The sequence below is a fragment of the Neofelis nebulosa genome, chromosome 13, assembly GCF_028018385.1.
Source record: "Neofelis nebulosa isolate mNeoNeb1 chromosome 13, mNeoNeb1.pri, whole genome shotgun sequence".
In the NCBI taxonomy this organism is placed as follows: domain Eukaryota; kingdom Metazoa; phylum Chordata; class Mammalia; order Carnivora; family Felidae; genus Neofelis; species Neofelis nebulosa.
The window spans coordinates 54,270,280-54,285,364 of record NC_080794.1 but is presented as its reverse complement, the minus strand read 5'-3'; the positions used below and the strand labels follow the sequence as shown (position 1 = coordinate 54,285,364).

Genomic DNA, 15,085 nt, shown 5'->3' with positions numbered 1-15,085 from the left:
CTGAGTTAGGGAGACAAGCACAGGTTGCAACATCAGAAGGAACCATGTATTGGCAAAGGAAAGAATCTAGCACTTACCCTGCCTTTTTTTCTGAAATCATTTTGGGGTAACCAAATCACCATGGTTGATGAGAGAATGTTCTTTCTAGAAGAACCCCACAAATGCACTGGGAAAGAACAATTAGAAAGGTACCGTGGTGCAGCCCTTGACGGGATACTTGACTCTGGTTGTGGTTGTTGATGGTTGAAACTGTCAGGAGAACGGAACGGAGGCAGGAGGATGAGAGCCCATCTCCCCCATGTTCATGCCCACTGCAACCGGACCTGATGCGACAGACTCCTGTGAGGTACAGGGCAGCACCCTGGAGTATTCTTGCCAAAAGAACGTGCAAGCCCATAAAATGAAGTTGTCCGAGCTAAATTCCAGTGTAGAGAAAGTACTAGGAGCAGAAGAGACGAGTCTCGAAAATAGGACATTCCACAGACACAGACTCAAAGTTTCTGCAGTGAGCCAATGGCTTAAGGAAAGGTGATGGCGGCGGCGGGGCAGGGGTGGGGGTGGGGGGGCAGTTGTAGGGCTGGGAAGGAAGGGCTGCTTCAGATTAAAGAAGTTTTACGAGGAGCACCTGGGTGGCTCAGTCGGTGAAGCGTCGACTCTTGATTTTTAGCTCAGGTCATGATCTCACAGTTTGTGAGATTGAGCCCCGAGTTGGGCTCTGTGCTGACAGCACGGAGCCTGCTTGGGAGTCTCTCTCTCTCTGTCCCCCCAATCCAACTTGCATGCACGCATGTGCGCCTTCTCTCAAAATAAATAAACTTAAAAAAAAAAAAAAAGAGCCTTATAAAAAATAAAAACCAAATGCCACACGTGGATTTAATTTGGTTGCTAATTTTACAACCAACTGCAAAAGAGCATTTTTAAGACAATTAAGGAAAACTGAGTATCTGCTGGGCGTTAGATGACAGCAACGAATTGCTATTAATTTGGTTATTTGTGATAATGACCGCACGGTTCTATCTGCAAGTGGCCTTGTTTGTTTCGGAGATCCACACTGGAGGGTACAGGGAAAATTACAGAGGTCAGGGGTTTGATTGAAATACTTCAGTTCAAAGGAAAAAGAGAAAGAGCAAAAGAAAAGAAAGAAGGGGGTGGGGGAGGAAAAATGAGTAAGTGAAGCAAGCTGGTAAAATCCGAACTGCTGAATCTGGGTAATGAGAATATGGGTGTGCGTGATTCTATTCTCTTTACTGTTCAGTGTGTTTGAAAATGCCTGATAACGGCGAAACTTAAAACGTGGTATCAGCACGTGAAAATACAGTCAGAGCACTGAAGCAAACAAGAAAGTCTTGAAATAACCCCAAATACATACGGCAGGTTAGTATACGAATAAAGGCGATATTTCAAGCCGGTGAAGAAAAGGGTAATTGTTTCATCAGTGGTGTTGGGCAAATGAGTGGTCATCTGGAAAAAAAATAAAATAAAATTGGCATCCTACCAGACAAATCAAATACTCACATTTGAAAAACAAAACCATAAGCCTATGAGAGGAACACGTGAGAGAATTTTTTTTTTTAATTTTTTTTTTCAACGTTTTTTATTTATTTTTGGGACAGAGAGAGACAGAGCACGAACGGGGGAGGGGCAGAGAGAGAGGGAGACACAGAATCGGAAACAGGCTCCAGGCTCCGAGCCGTCAGCCCGGAGCCTGACGCGGGGCTCGAACTCACGGACCGCGAGATCGTGACCTGGCTGAAGTCGGACGCTTAACCGACTGCGCCACCCAGGCGCCCGAGAATTTCTTTATGGTTTCATAGTACAGAGGTTGTTCTGCTAGCCTGAAAATGACTGATAGGCAACATTTTTGACCTATGGCAACTATAATTTCACACGGTTCAAACATAATATGTACATTACGGACTACATACATTTTTTATTTTTTTTTTTAATTTTTTTAATGTTTATTTATTTTTGAGACAGAGACAGGGTGTGAACAGGGGAGGGGCAGAGAAAGAGGGAGACACAGAATCTGAAACAGGCTCCAGGCTCTGAGCTGTCAGCACAGAGCCCAATGCAGGGCTTGAACCCACGAACCGTGAGATCATGACCTGAGCCGAAGTTGGACGCTTAACCGACTGAGCCACCCAGGTGCCCCATGGACTACATACATTTTTTAGATTCTGCGTGGTGAAAGTCCTAACAAACAAAATGAAAATACAGTAAGTGGAGGAAAAAGATTTGCAACTCATATTCTAAGTGTCAGTTTTCCCAATATATAGAAAGCTTCTGTGAATCAGTAGGAAAAATGCCACCGGCCCAACAGAAATACCATGTTAAGAATTCAAACATCAGTTCCTCAAAAAGAGAACGCAGGTGAATCTTATCCGTTTGAAAAGATGCTCAATCTCATTCATTTCTCAGTGGGAGAAATGCTAACTAACATTGCAACAAGAGCCACTTCTCACCTATCAGATTGGCAAAGATAAGGGCGTGGAGAAACAGGTGTTTGCACACTTCTCCCACAGACGTATAAATTACTGTGGCTGTGGAAGACAGTCGAGCAAAATCTATCGAAGTTACAAGTAAGTGCACCTCCATTTCACCCTGCTGTTCTGTTCCGAGGGGTTTATCCCACAAATACGCTCACACCTGGAGCAAAATGATATCCAGGCAAGGATGTCTGCTGCGAGTTCTGCTTAAAAAAGGAGAGTGGACACCATCGGAATGGCTACTTCTCAGGGCTGCTGGATGAATGCGTCACTGTGCATCCACTAGTGGAAGGCCACACAGATGTTAAAAACAGCAAGGCCACTCTATGCGCACTGAGATGGGGCTCCCAGATGCCCTGTGAAACAAGAGAAGTGGAACGGGGCACATGGCCTGACGTGCTGCTGCCGTTGAGCATAACAAGGAATGATGCACTGGGCATGCGTATGGACCAGACCTGTCGGGAGGAGACTCGAAACAGATAACAAGGTCTCTATCTGTAGCAGCTGGCAGGGATGGAAGGAAGCATGCTCCACATGGACCCTTTTTACTTCTTCTTTTTTTTTTAATGCTTATTTAAATAAATAAATAAATAAATAAATAAATAAATAAATAAAGAGAGAGAGAGAGAGAGAGAGAGGGAAAGAGAGAATCCCAAGCCGGCTCCACGCTGTCAGTGCAGAGCCCGACGTGGGACTCGATCTCACGAAACGTGAGATCGTGACGTGAGCCAAAATCAAGAGGCAGGCACTCAACCGACTGAGCCACCCAGGAGCCCCTGGACCCTTTTTGCTTTGTGACTGTTAGTGACATAAGTACAACATCAAACTTTGTAAACTGAGGAGAGGGAAGGGGAGCCCTAGGAGGAGGCTAAACAGGAATCCCAGGAAAGAAAGAGTGGGGGAGAGGGAAAGGGTAAAGAAGAAGGTGAGGTACGGCAGGTCAGGGACCCACAGTGACCTTTCCAGAGTTCCCCCCCCACCCCACCCCCCCCACACACACGGCCACACACAGGCCATCTCTCTGCTTCCAAACTCCATGTGAATACATCCCCCACTGGGCTCCCTACTGGGGCAGGTTTGGGGCTGAGGACAGCTGGTGTGGAGGGGTGGTTGCCCTCTGTGGGAGCCATCCACGTGTGCACAAGGCTAAGCTGCAGAGGAGGCATGAGACTCCAGAAAGCCACAAGTCTACTGGCCCACCCCAGAGTGACACGTCATCATTGGCCCACAGTCACCGCCTGCCACGGACTGTGTCCTCCGGCTTTCTTGGCTTCCTGGGCAGGATGACACATGTCCATCTCGGGGCCCGGGGTCAACTGTTCTGTCTCTAAGGAGCCCCTGCCTCCAGATGTCCATGGGGCTCAAGCCCTACCTTCCAGTGAGGCTGCCTTAATCATTCTGTCCTAAACGGAAGTCCCCCACACTCCCTCCCACCTCCCCCAAGTACCTTCCAACTATCCATTCTGTTCATTTCCTACCTGTTTCTGGATTCTGTCTGCACTCCCAGAACCTGGATGGGGCCTGGCACGCTGGTTCTCCACATGCACTCAGTGGATGGGATGATGGTCGGACATCTCCCCACATTCCTTTGGTTTGACATTGGCTTTCTCCAAGTCCCTCTCAGGTGAGGGGTGAAGGGCAGGCAGCACGTCAGAGCAGGGCTTTCACATGGCTCCACAGGTCACGTGATGTGGTGAGGAGGGGCAGGCCCGGGCTATCAGGGCTGGGGTGGGGCTCTCAGCCCCTTGGAGCCTCGCTGCTACACAGGTGACAATTTCCACACCCACCTTGGGCCCACTTGTGTCTAATGGCCCCTCCACGTCTACCTCGCTTGATGGCACCCGGGGCCCTACACTCCTCCAAGCCTCAGTCTCCACCTCTGAGCTATTTGGCCCGCAGACCCTTCGAGCATCAGTGTCCTACGAAGCAATGTTCTTCTGCCGAGGCCTCCTCACCTCCCTTGCCCTGGCCGTGAGTGCACAGAGCACTGGGCAGTGACAGGCTCCCAACTCCAGCACACCCTCCTCATCTAAAGCAAGCCTGGGACATAGACATTATCATTCTCCAACACCAGTCCTTGGTGTCTGTCGGATTAGGCTGTATTTATTATTTTTATCCCTGCAATAAAATGCCTGTTTGCAGTCAGAGTTCTTCTTCTTCACTGGGTCCTCCTGGGGGACTCAGGGGCCTTGCTCTGGTCATCCCTCCTGGGACTCAGGGGGCCACAGCCTGCCCTTCTTCCACGGTCCAGGGCCTGGCAAACTGGGCAGTCAGCATTTCTGGCCAAGGCACGTGGCTGCAGCCTGGCGAGGGTGGCAGGCTAGGGCCAGGACACGAGGACCTCCAACATCACAGCTGTAGAGGCTCAGGAATTCCCCGTGGGGGGAACACTCGCGATCCTAGGCGAAAGCTGCATCCATTACAGGTAAGCGGAGAGCTGCCGGGGGTGTGCCGGGGACAGGTGGGCATATGTGCACGGAAGCACTCTCACAGAGGCCTGCCTGACCCTGAGCTACCCAGGGCCCTGGGCCCTGGAAACCCTGCTCCAGTCAACCCCTCGCTGCAAGATGGGGTAACTGAGGTGCAATCCAGTTTAATTCGACCCAGCATCACCTGAGTAGGTGGGTATGGGGGTGTCTAATCCCGCGGTGAGAGATTCACGGGTGGGGGCGCCCACTGCTGGCATTGCCAGGTAGGCCTGTTCTGTCAGGAGGCCTGAGGGGAGGGGCAGGGCGGAAACATCCTCCTGGGAGGGCAGCAGAGGGGTGAGGTCAGGGCTCAGTCAGGGCTCTCCCTGCCCCTGCCCTGCCTCATCCTCCTGGCCAACCTGGGGCCTGGTGCCCTCAGCTTTTCTGCGAGCTCCCCACCCAGGAAGCCACCTGCTACACCGTGTGTGACGCCGTAAGCGGTCTGGACAGGCCAAACCTGGCAGGGAGCCACAGAGGGCCCCAGCCGGTGTGGGGTGGGCTGCCAAGCTAGCGGGGCAACTGGACCCGGCATCTCACTGGCCCGGCCCACAGCCCATCCTTGTGCCCACCACACTCACACTGGCCCTCACTGTCTACCCACTTGCTCAGCCTCTCCACGCCTCTCTCCAGTCTGCCCTGTGTGCTGCCACCCCTGAGCTGGGCTGTGAGAAGCCTGGAAAAGTTCACGGGCCCTCCTGCTGCAGGACATGCCTGAGTGGGGACCCCAGGGAGTGGACTAGCCCCAGGCAGGACAGCTGGGAGCGGGCAGTAAGGCCCCACACTCCCAGGCCAGGGGTCCTCCCCCAACACTATCCTCACCGGCCCACGGCCAGGCCCCTCTCTCAAGTCCGAGGGGCTCTGGACAGCCCTCGGTCTCAGGTTCTCCCACCCCTGGCCTGCTCAGCCTCCTGCCATCAGGCCCAGGACTGACAACCAGGCTGACTGACGGTCAGTCCTTCTCTGGACAAAGTGACAGAGATCCTCCCTGTGCCAGCACAGCACTCAGTCCTGGGGCCCAGCAGTGAGCAGCACAGAGCAGAAGACTCAGACACGTGTGGATACACCCCAGCAGAATGAGACCTCATGGCAAGGTGGCCAGTGCTCTGAGAGCCAGGCCACAGGATGCCACAGGCAAAAGCGCACCAGACCCAAGGTTGCATCTTGAGGCCCACCCACCCCCGCTCCGGGGACCAGAGGGGACTGTGGGAAGAGCAGGGAGCTTCCGGCCTGGAAGCGGAAATGGTGCTGCCTGGGGTGGTGCTTCTGGGGCCCAGATTGCCAGGCCGTCCTAACAGCCTGGGGCACCCGTCTCCCAGGGTTCCCAGCACGCTGCACAGTTCGTATCTGCAGCCCTCTCCGGAGGACAGGAAGGGCCAACAATGAAAAGCTGACCAGCACAGGGGCCCAGAGTCCAACTCCCTGCCTCACAGTGAGACAAGTCTAGTGCAGTCTACACTCCGGAGTTCCCCCCAGGGTTAGGCTGAGGCAAGGCTCTGCCTGAAATGGCACCTGTGCCCGGCCTCTTCCCCTTTCCTACCTTGCTTATTCACCTCCTTATTAAGGTATCTCTCAAGAGCATACCCTCTACACCCCTTGCATCCAAATCCCTGTCTCAGGCTGGGGAGGCTGACCTAAGCCATGCCCTTCCAAGGCATGGATGACGTGAGTGGAAGCAGGCAAAGCCCCCAGAAGAGTGCCTGGCATGCAGGACACGCTCAGAAGCTAGCCACTGCTGTCACAAGTACCTGGCTCTCCACAGCCCAGAGGAAGAGCCTCCCAGTGGCCTCAGAAAGTGGCAAAACTTCCTGCTGGGAGCCCTGTCCAAGCTGAGACCTGAGGTGTGTGCACGTTCAGGGAAGCATGGGGGCAGGAGGTGGTCACGGTCAAAGGCAGGGAAAGCAGCAAAGGCCAGCTCAGGGCCTGGACACCAAGAGAGGTGGCAGGAAGGCACCGAAAAATGAAAGGAAGCACCAAGGAAGCACATTACCCACTCTCCAAAGTGTTCCTTGGCACAGAAGAAAGACCTGGGTTCAAATTCTGCCTCTGCCCTCTCTCCAGACAAGAAGGTCATCAACAAAACCGGTATAATGGTGCCAGCATCAAAAAAAAAAAAAAAAATTGGGCATTAGATTAAGTCACTTGTTAGTGAAACACAGAGCAGAGCCCTTGGGACAGAGAGCTGGTCAGGGACCCCTTCCTGGTGCTTGCATGTGAATGTGTATACACATATACACACATGCACACACACACAGAGCCCACACACGTGCCCTGCATACCAAAGTCTGAGCACAGACAGGTAATCCAAGAGCTCTGGCCCCCACCACACTGCCTGTGCTTCTCTCCTCTCTCCACCCATGACCTTGGGCCATTCCTCACACTGGCATTTCCTCTTCCTCTCTTAACAGTGCCCCGTCACCTCACAAAACAGCCGTTCTTCCAAATCTCAGCCCAACCATACACGTGCCTGGCATCCTCCCCTCCTGGGCTGTAACAGGCGGTGACCTGGAGCTGCACCCTGGCGGCCACCCTGGCCAGAGAGCACGCTTTAAAACCCCTGGTCTCTGCAAGATCACAGGCAGGACGGCCCCCCTGGCCCCAGCCTGGCCTGAGTGCGAGGAGAAGCGGGGAAATTTCACGCTTCCCTCAGGCACCCCTGCAGCGGGCAGGAGGCCAGGCCACCGGCTCCCTGCCTCCCAGGCGCTGCTTCCAGGCCTGCTTCCCATCCCCGGGGCCAAGGAGGAGGCACCCGTTTGTGGACTTCTCAAACACCCTGGGCCCTCCAGACAGGGTCAGCTGGTGGTGGCAAGTGACACGTTTGCAGTGCCCCTATGGCTGTGTCCCACAAGTATCCCTCATTATGTTTGTATCATTGAATTTCATTATCGGCTAATTTCTATTACTATTTCTTCTTGGGTCCACTGTGTATACATGTGTTTTCAACTTTCCAACTATTAGACTTTATTACAGTTATGTTTTGTTGTGAATTTCTATCATAACTGCATTGTAAGAAAAAAACATGGTCTGAATCACAGTGTTTTCTGGATATTCCTTGGGGTGTTTTTATGGCTAGTCTGCAGACAGTTGACCTTGTGGTTCTGCAAATACCTGTGACCACGTCAGCCCTGCATCGCTGGGGGCGTGGTCCCGGTGGTGACGCACCGTTGTGGGTGGCTCCCCTAGGCCCCGCCCCCACACGTAACCCCACCCCCGACCCCGTAACACATGCATTCTTGGAAGTGATCTGGAGGCACTGGCCTTTCCCAGAGCAACAGCTTGGACTCTGGCCAACCCTGCTCGCTGTCAGTCCCCCTCCTAAATCCTTGAGAAACCTCACTTTGCTGACCCAGCAGAGAGGGACCCGGAGACTAGGTGCTCCCAGGTGCTCCCAGGTCACCCACACCAGCGACCTCTCACAGGAACACTCACAGACTCGCTCACCTTCCTGGAGCTGAGCTGGGCTCCCAGGCCAGAGGAGGGAGGCGCACAGGTAATGGGAGGCCCCTTTACGTAATAGGGTGCCTTGCAGGAAGGACCCTGGCCATCCGGGGGCAGGGTGGAAATGAGATGGTCTCACCCGGGGACGGTCCTGATTTTCTGCTCCCAGCCTCATTCGCCCAGCAGGGGCCACCCACTACTAATACCAACAATAATAAAATGAATAATTGACAGCCTCCTGCCTGCTCTGAGTGATTAACTCCTGAAAGCAACGGAGACTCGCCTAGGAACTCCATGAGCTTCTTCTGTGTGAGCTTCCAAATTCCATCCAATCCTAACCCCCAAGCTGGTTCACAGGGCAGCCTCCCCCCTGCATTGCTCTCCCTCAGCTCTGAGAGCAGAGACCTAGGTCCCAGCAAGCAGGACCGACCCTCCCAGTCACCACAGCCTGGACTGCAAAGCTCCAGGCTGTCACCCAGCGGTGCATGTCGTCACCTCATTTAATCAAGACCATAGCCTCAGAGGAGGACCCGCAAACCCAAATGTGCACATGTCACAGTGGGAAGGGGTTTGGACACAGAACCAGTCTTCAGGAAGTCCTAGGCAGGGAAAGTTTGGGCTTCCGAGCCTGGGTTTCTACAGCAACAAAATAGGGATCCTCACCCCAGAAAGTGCCTGGTGCTGGGGCTGGCACATCCCCCCACACCCCAAGTCAGAAGCCTCCCTGGGTCTGCCCCAGTGACCCAGCTGTGGCTGGGATTCAGGCCACACCCAGATGGAATCCAGACACTTGATGAAATCCACAGGGGAAGGGTCTGAGTACCAGAGGCCCAGAGATTCCCACAGGTAGAGGGTCCAGGGAGGGGTTCATGCAGTTCAGGCAGCCTTGGTGGGGGGTAGGGAAACTGGTTCAGCTAATAAACCCATCAGAACAGGCACACCCTCTCCCAGCCCCCTCAGCTTCTGGGCGAGCCAGCCTCCTCTACCAAAGCTACTCTTTGTTAACAGTGTTGCCATGGCAACGGGATCCAGGGAGAACTCCCTTCAAGGTAGAGTCTGAGGGTGACACTTGGAGAAACGGAAGTGGTGATGACAACAGGCAGGGGCCTGGCCTCCCAGCCCTACCCCCACCGCTCCTTCCTGAACCGGTCTGGCTCCCCAGAGACCACCCTTGTCTGTCCCAGAGCTTTGGGTCTGCTCCCCTCTCCTCTACCTGAGGGAGAACAGCAACATGGTCCAGGCCAGGCCCCCCATGCACACGTTCCCAGACACATCTGCGTGTCTCTGCCCCACCACGCACAGCGGCTCACAGACTTTCACATATATCCAGGGAAGGCTTGCTGAGTCTGCCGGCCCAGCCACCATCTCAGAGCTGGGGGGCCAACTGGAGACAACAGGCCAAGGGTACACTTGACTCCAAGAGATCACCGATGGACAATTACACGGGGGCAACGTGCTGCAGAGGCCCAGGGCACCCTGCACAGCACACCCAGGCAGGAGGGCACCCCCAAGGAAGGCTGGGGATAGGGAGACCCACTTGGGAACAGAAGGTTCAGAGCATGTTTACGAAGAGAACATTAAAAGGTCACCTGGCTGTGGTGTAGGGACAGAGTCCGCTGCAGTTGTCCAGGGCCGAGTGGGGCAGCCTGACCTGTGGAGGCAGAGGTGGGCAGGGGAAGGGGGTGGGAGAGGGGTCTGGGGTGGGTGGCACAGACTGGCTGACCACTCAGGGTGAGGGCCAACCTGGCAGAGGCAAGAGGGAGGCCCTGGCCATCCCACCGGCTCAGATGGGGAGCCTGGGGCAGGTGAGGTTCAGGGGCACAATGACAATGGTCATCTGAGAGGGATCCAGCAGGCACGGGCTGGAACACTGACAGAACCCGGCTGGGCCGATGTGAGTTGGAATGGGGTCGGCACCGAGGAGGGAACAGGAGCCACGGCTGGGGAGGAGACGGTATAGGTCTGGGTCCTGAGGAACAGGACGAGTGAGTGGCCCCAGGAGAGGAGGGGAAGCCTGCAGCGAGGTCTGCAGGGCCGCAGGGCCCAGGGGGACAAACGCCTGGGAGCAGGGGCAGTGAACGCCAGCAAGGCCAGAGATGTCCACAGGCACCTGAAGACCATTTCTCAGAGTGAAGAGGGCGCTCCAGATTGCAGTGGGCTGGGAGGGAGTGGGAGGTGAGGATGTGGCGTGAGCAAGCAGAGAACACCGCTTCAGAGCCAGCCTACTCGCAGGGGAGGAGAGAAGGGGGAAAATAGCTGGAGGGGGAGACAGCAGAGAGCAGTTTGCTGTTGTATTTAAGCTGGAAGAAGCTTTATGAAAGTAACATCACCTTGGACGCCATCATCTGTCAACCAGGGCAGCAGCACCTCACCTGTGAGTGAGGCAGTGATACAAGAGCTGGACAAATGGAACGAAGTGTCCCGTCCCGCCCCCCCTCACCCAGCACCTAATGCCTTGCCCTCTGGGCTGGTTTCTTGCCTCAGTGTGTGGCCCCTGGGCGAAATGAGGTGCTCCTGAAGAGTCAGGGAGACTCAATGAAGCCCAGATCCAAGGCTTTCCTTGAGCTGGTGCTTGCCTACTGCTCCCTGAACTCACCCTGCATGACAACCCCACAGCCGCTCAGAAGGGACATGGCAGGCTTTGAGCTCCCACCGCCACCACCACCCAGGGCAGCACAGCCCGCAGCCTGTCCCCGCAGACCCAGCCTTCGCGCTCATGGGGAGAGGGGTGAGAGGCTCCTTTCTCCTGTGCTATGTCCACATCCCGGCCTCACTGCATGGATCCTGAGGAGCTGTCCTATCAGATAAGTGAGGTGGGTAGAAGCTTCCCCAGGCACGATCACTGGGGGTTGCCGTGAACCATACTCTGGGGCACCTATGCGGTTCTTAGGAAATGCCTCTGCAGCAGACGAGACCATTCAGACACCCAAGGCCATCTGACCGTCCTCCCTCAGTCAGGGTCAGTGACAGGCAGCAATCACACGGCCACCCCCTTGGCAGGTATCAGTGTGGTTGCAAACACTCGTACCATTGACTAAACATTGTCACGAGCCCCTCTGAAGCCCATCCCCAGAGGTGAATCCCCAAGACCCTCCACTCCCCAGGATGAGCCCTGCTCCTCTGTACCTGGCCCCTTGAACAGCCAGGACATGCTGGGGCTTTCTGGCTTTTCCTTCCATGGTTCCCACCATGTCACTGCCAGGCTGACGTTTGCTGACCTTCCAAACCCTGCTCCAAGGCTGTCAGACTGGGACTTCCCATGTCCCCAGTGTAGGGACATTCTGAATGGATCCGTAGCCCACTCTATGCCAGACCAGGCCTCCCCTGTGTTCACTCTCTGCCGCATAAACACAGAGCCCCACCGCCCCAGGCTCTGTGCCCAGAAAGAGGTGAGAAGGGCATATACTCTGAATGAAGGACAGGGCATCCTCCCCAGATCCCTGCAGGTCAGGGGGCCCTGACGTGTGACCCGTGGGTGTCACAGTCCCTCCCCCCATGGCCATGGGCCTGGCAGCTTCCCCGCCTGATGTCACTTCAGCACCCTGTGATGACGGCCCCCCCTCCCTTCTACCCTGCTCCCTCTTCAGATTCTGTCTGGAAGACAAGTTGCTAAGTAAACACTCATCCACAGGAGGGAGGTGGGCAAGCGAGGGCAAAGGAACTGAGAGGCAGCCCAGAGTGGGTGGGAATTACAGGCAGCAGATTTCTGCTCAACATTTGGAAGCTCTGAGAGACAAACAGCCAGAGCGGACCAGGGCTGAAGCAGATGGCCTCAGGAGGGAAAGAGGGAGGGAGGAGGAGTCCCAGCAGGGGGCAGCCGGGGGCGTGTGCTCTGGACTGGGAACAACACTGTGATGACCAATGACCACCTGGACAGGTCCTGATCTGCATCCCCGCCCTCTCTCCCACCGTGGCCCTGGGATCTGCCCCCAGCAGGCCCCGTGGGGGGGGGGGCCCAGAGCCCCTCTTCTGGGGTCAGATCATGCAGAAATGCCCATCCTACCCCAGCCTATGCCAGTGCCCCCACTTCCGAGGACAGTGGTTGGACTTCAAACGGCTCCCCCACCCCCCAGCCCTGCACCTTCACTTGGCCTATTTGACAAATTCGGTTTCTGTGAAACACGTGGCTTGAGAACAGGATTCTATGGTTAAAAACCAAAGATCAGCCAAAGCTATTCCAATACTGCCCATTCAGCCCATCATTCTGCAGACGGGGAGACAGGTGTACTCGGCAGCTCTCAGGCCATCTACTCAGCCCCCTACTATTCTCCTCTGGAGGACCCAGTGGATGGACTAGTGGCCCAGCCTAAGGGGGCCGCTTGTGGCGGAATGCCCTCCCCACTCAGCCGGGCCCCCCCGCCACTGGCCTCACTCAGGACGGCCGAGCACTAATGCCGGTGGTGCCCGCATTTCTCCCTCCGCCCCCTCTGCCTGCGGTTGCTAAGTTACACCAAAAACCCTCCGCTCTGTGTGAACTGTTCCATTTCCACAATTTGCCAGGTGGAAGGGAGCCATCAGGCTGGCAGTTCAAGGATGACTCCCAGAGAAAAACAAACTTGCTGGCTGGCTTTCAGGCCCCCATGGAATACCTGGGGACACCTGCTTGTGCTCCCAAACCCAGGGGCCATGTGCAAGAGGACACAGTTGCCCTACGAGGGTATCAGCATGTGGGTCTCTACTGCTCACTCCCTTCTCAGGGGCAGGGCGTGTGACTTCTGCTGCCGCCTCCCACCCAGCCATGACCACCCAGAGGGCTGTTGGTCACTATGACCCATGTCTCTCACAACAAATAAAAGCTAGATGGGCCCAGAACCCACCCGCGTGCCCGGAGCCAAGGCCCTCCACTTCCTCTCATTCTGGATCCCCTCCTCCTATTCTGGGCTGGGGTCCTGAGGTTCCAATGCAAAGTGTCCCTGGATGCAGGAGGAGAAATTCCCCTAAAAGTCATTGAAGCCATTTACAGATGGGGAAGCTGAGTCCCGGAGAGGCCTGCAGCCTGCCCATAGTTCAGAAGTCCAGACCTATGGCCTCTTAACTCCCTAGTTCTCTGCTCACAACAGGAGCTGCTGCTTTGCACTCTAGGCCTCCTACTGGGGAGAGAAGAGCCTGGACCCAGGCCAGGCTGTGCTGGGTGAGACTGTGTCCCGAGGGAGGTGGAAGACCCCCGAGGGGCAGAGAAGACCACTGCCTCTTTAAGGTTCCCCTGCATGCCAGCCTGACTCTATACGTCCTGGGCTCCTAGGGCAGGTGGCCATCTGGGCCCTGCCCTTGCTTGGGAGAAGAATGATAGCAGTGGGGAGGGTGAACGAGATGGGGCTCACAGCTCCAACCCCTGAAGGAGGGTGCCCCAGACACCACCGCATCTCAGCCCCCAGGTGGCTCCCAAGAGGCAGGCAACCTGCCTGTAAATATCCAGCAGCTCCAGCGCTGAGAAGCAGCTAGAGATGCAGGGGGCAAGGGCCTGCTGCGGGCCCTCCCCAGACAGCAGGAGACCCCTCCCCGCTCACACACACACACACACCGACTAGAACCAGCTGCACCTTGCCCCAGGCCCGTGCTGGGGCAACGAGAGCACGGTCCTTGAAATGACCCTTGCCCACGGTGCAGAGAGGAGCATCTCGCCCCGGTCGTCTCCCTTCAAATGCTGAGCTCACGCCCCAATTCCTCGCCAAACAGCAAGGGCGTGAGATGCCACCGCGGGGCCCAGAATACAGACAAGCAAATGGAAACTTCCAACTGCGCAGCCCCGAGCTCCTCAGATTTCCCAGCCCCCTCCCCCACGCCAGGCCCGGGGCAGCGGACCTGCCAGCCCATGCCCACGGCCGCCTGCGGAGTGCACTCCCGCCACGCCCAGGCAGAGATCGCCCGGTGCCCCGCAGGCGCTGGGGACCGGGGGTCCTGGAGCTGTCCAGCCCGGGGCGGAGTTCTCGGCAACTCCGCGCTGGGCTCCCGCGCGCCCTCCTCCACGCGCGTCCCACGACCCGTGCCGGGAGCCTGTGCCCCGGCCACGCGACGGTCGCGCCGGGCAGGACCCGGGGCCCGCGAACGCCCCGCCCGCGCCGGCGGCCGAAGGGGACGGCCCGCGGGAGGGACCGAGGGACTGAGGATGGGCGCCGCTGCCTACCTCGGTCCGGGCCGGCGTAGCTCCCGCGCAGCCCTCGCGCCGCAGTCGGGCCCCGAGCAGCGCGCGGCCGGCGCCGGCGGCGGCTCATGCTCGGAGCCCGGGCCCGCGGCACCCGCCCACCCGCGGCCGCCCCCGCGCTGCGCCAGCTGCGGGCAGAGCGGCTCCCTCCGCAGCCGGCGCCGGGGAGCGCGAGCGAGCGAGCGCGGAGCGAGCACGGAGCGGGCACGGAGCGGGCACGGAACGGGCACGGAGCGGGCGGGCGCGAGAGCGCGGGGAGCGGGCGGGCGCGGGGCGAGGGTGCGGGGCGGGCGCGTGGAGAGGGAAGTGCAGAACCAAGGTGGAAGGAGAGGTAAAGCGCGTGGCCAGGGCGCAAGGCGCAAGGCGCAGGGCGGGGTCGGGGATGCATGGGGGCCTAGAGAGAGCGCGGGGAGAGGGCGTGCCAGCCTTCATTTTTGAAAGGACAATTCAACAAACAACCCCAAAGGTGATGTGGCCGCCTAATGTGAAAGCAGCTTTAGGGACCCCCTAGAGCTGCCAAATTTTTGGCTTCTGAAACCACTTCCGTGGGCGAA

The 15,085-nt window shown here is 57.0% G+C and overlaps 1 protein-coding gene across 2 annotated transcripts in view; it reads right to left on the bottom strand.

The window, feature by feature from the left end:
* Positions 1 to 14,717, bottom strand: part of RASGEF1A (RasGEF domain family member 1A) — an 87,410-nt gene extending 72,693 nt beyond the window's left edge. The window contains exon 1 of one of the 2 annotated variants that reach the window (XM_058697102.1): positions 14,514 to 14,717. The gene's annotated coding sequence lies outside the window, so the exon portion shown is untranslated. The remainder of the gene's footprint in view (positions 1 to 14,513) is intronic. The other variant, XM_058697099.1, reaches the window with a different exon arrangement.
* Positions 14,718 to 15,085: the final 368 nt, after the last annotated feature.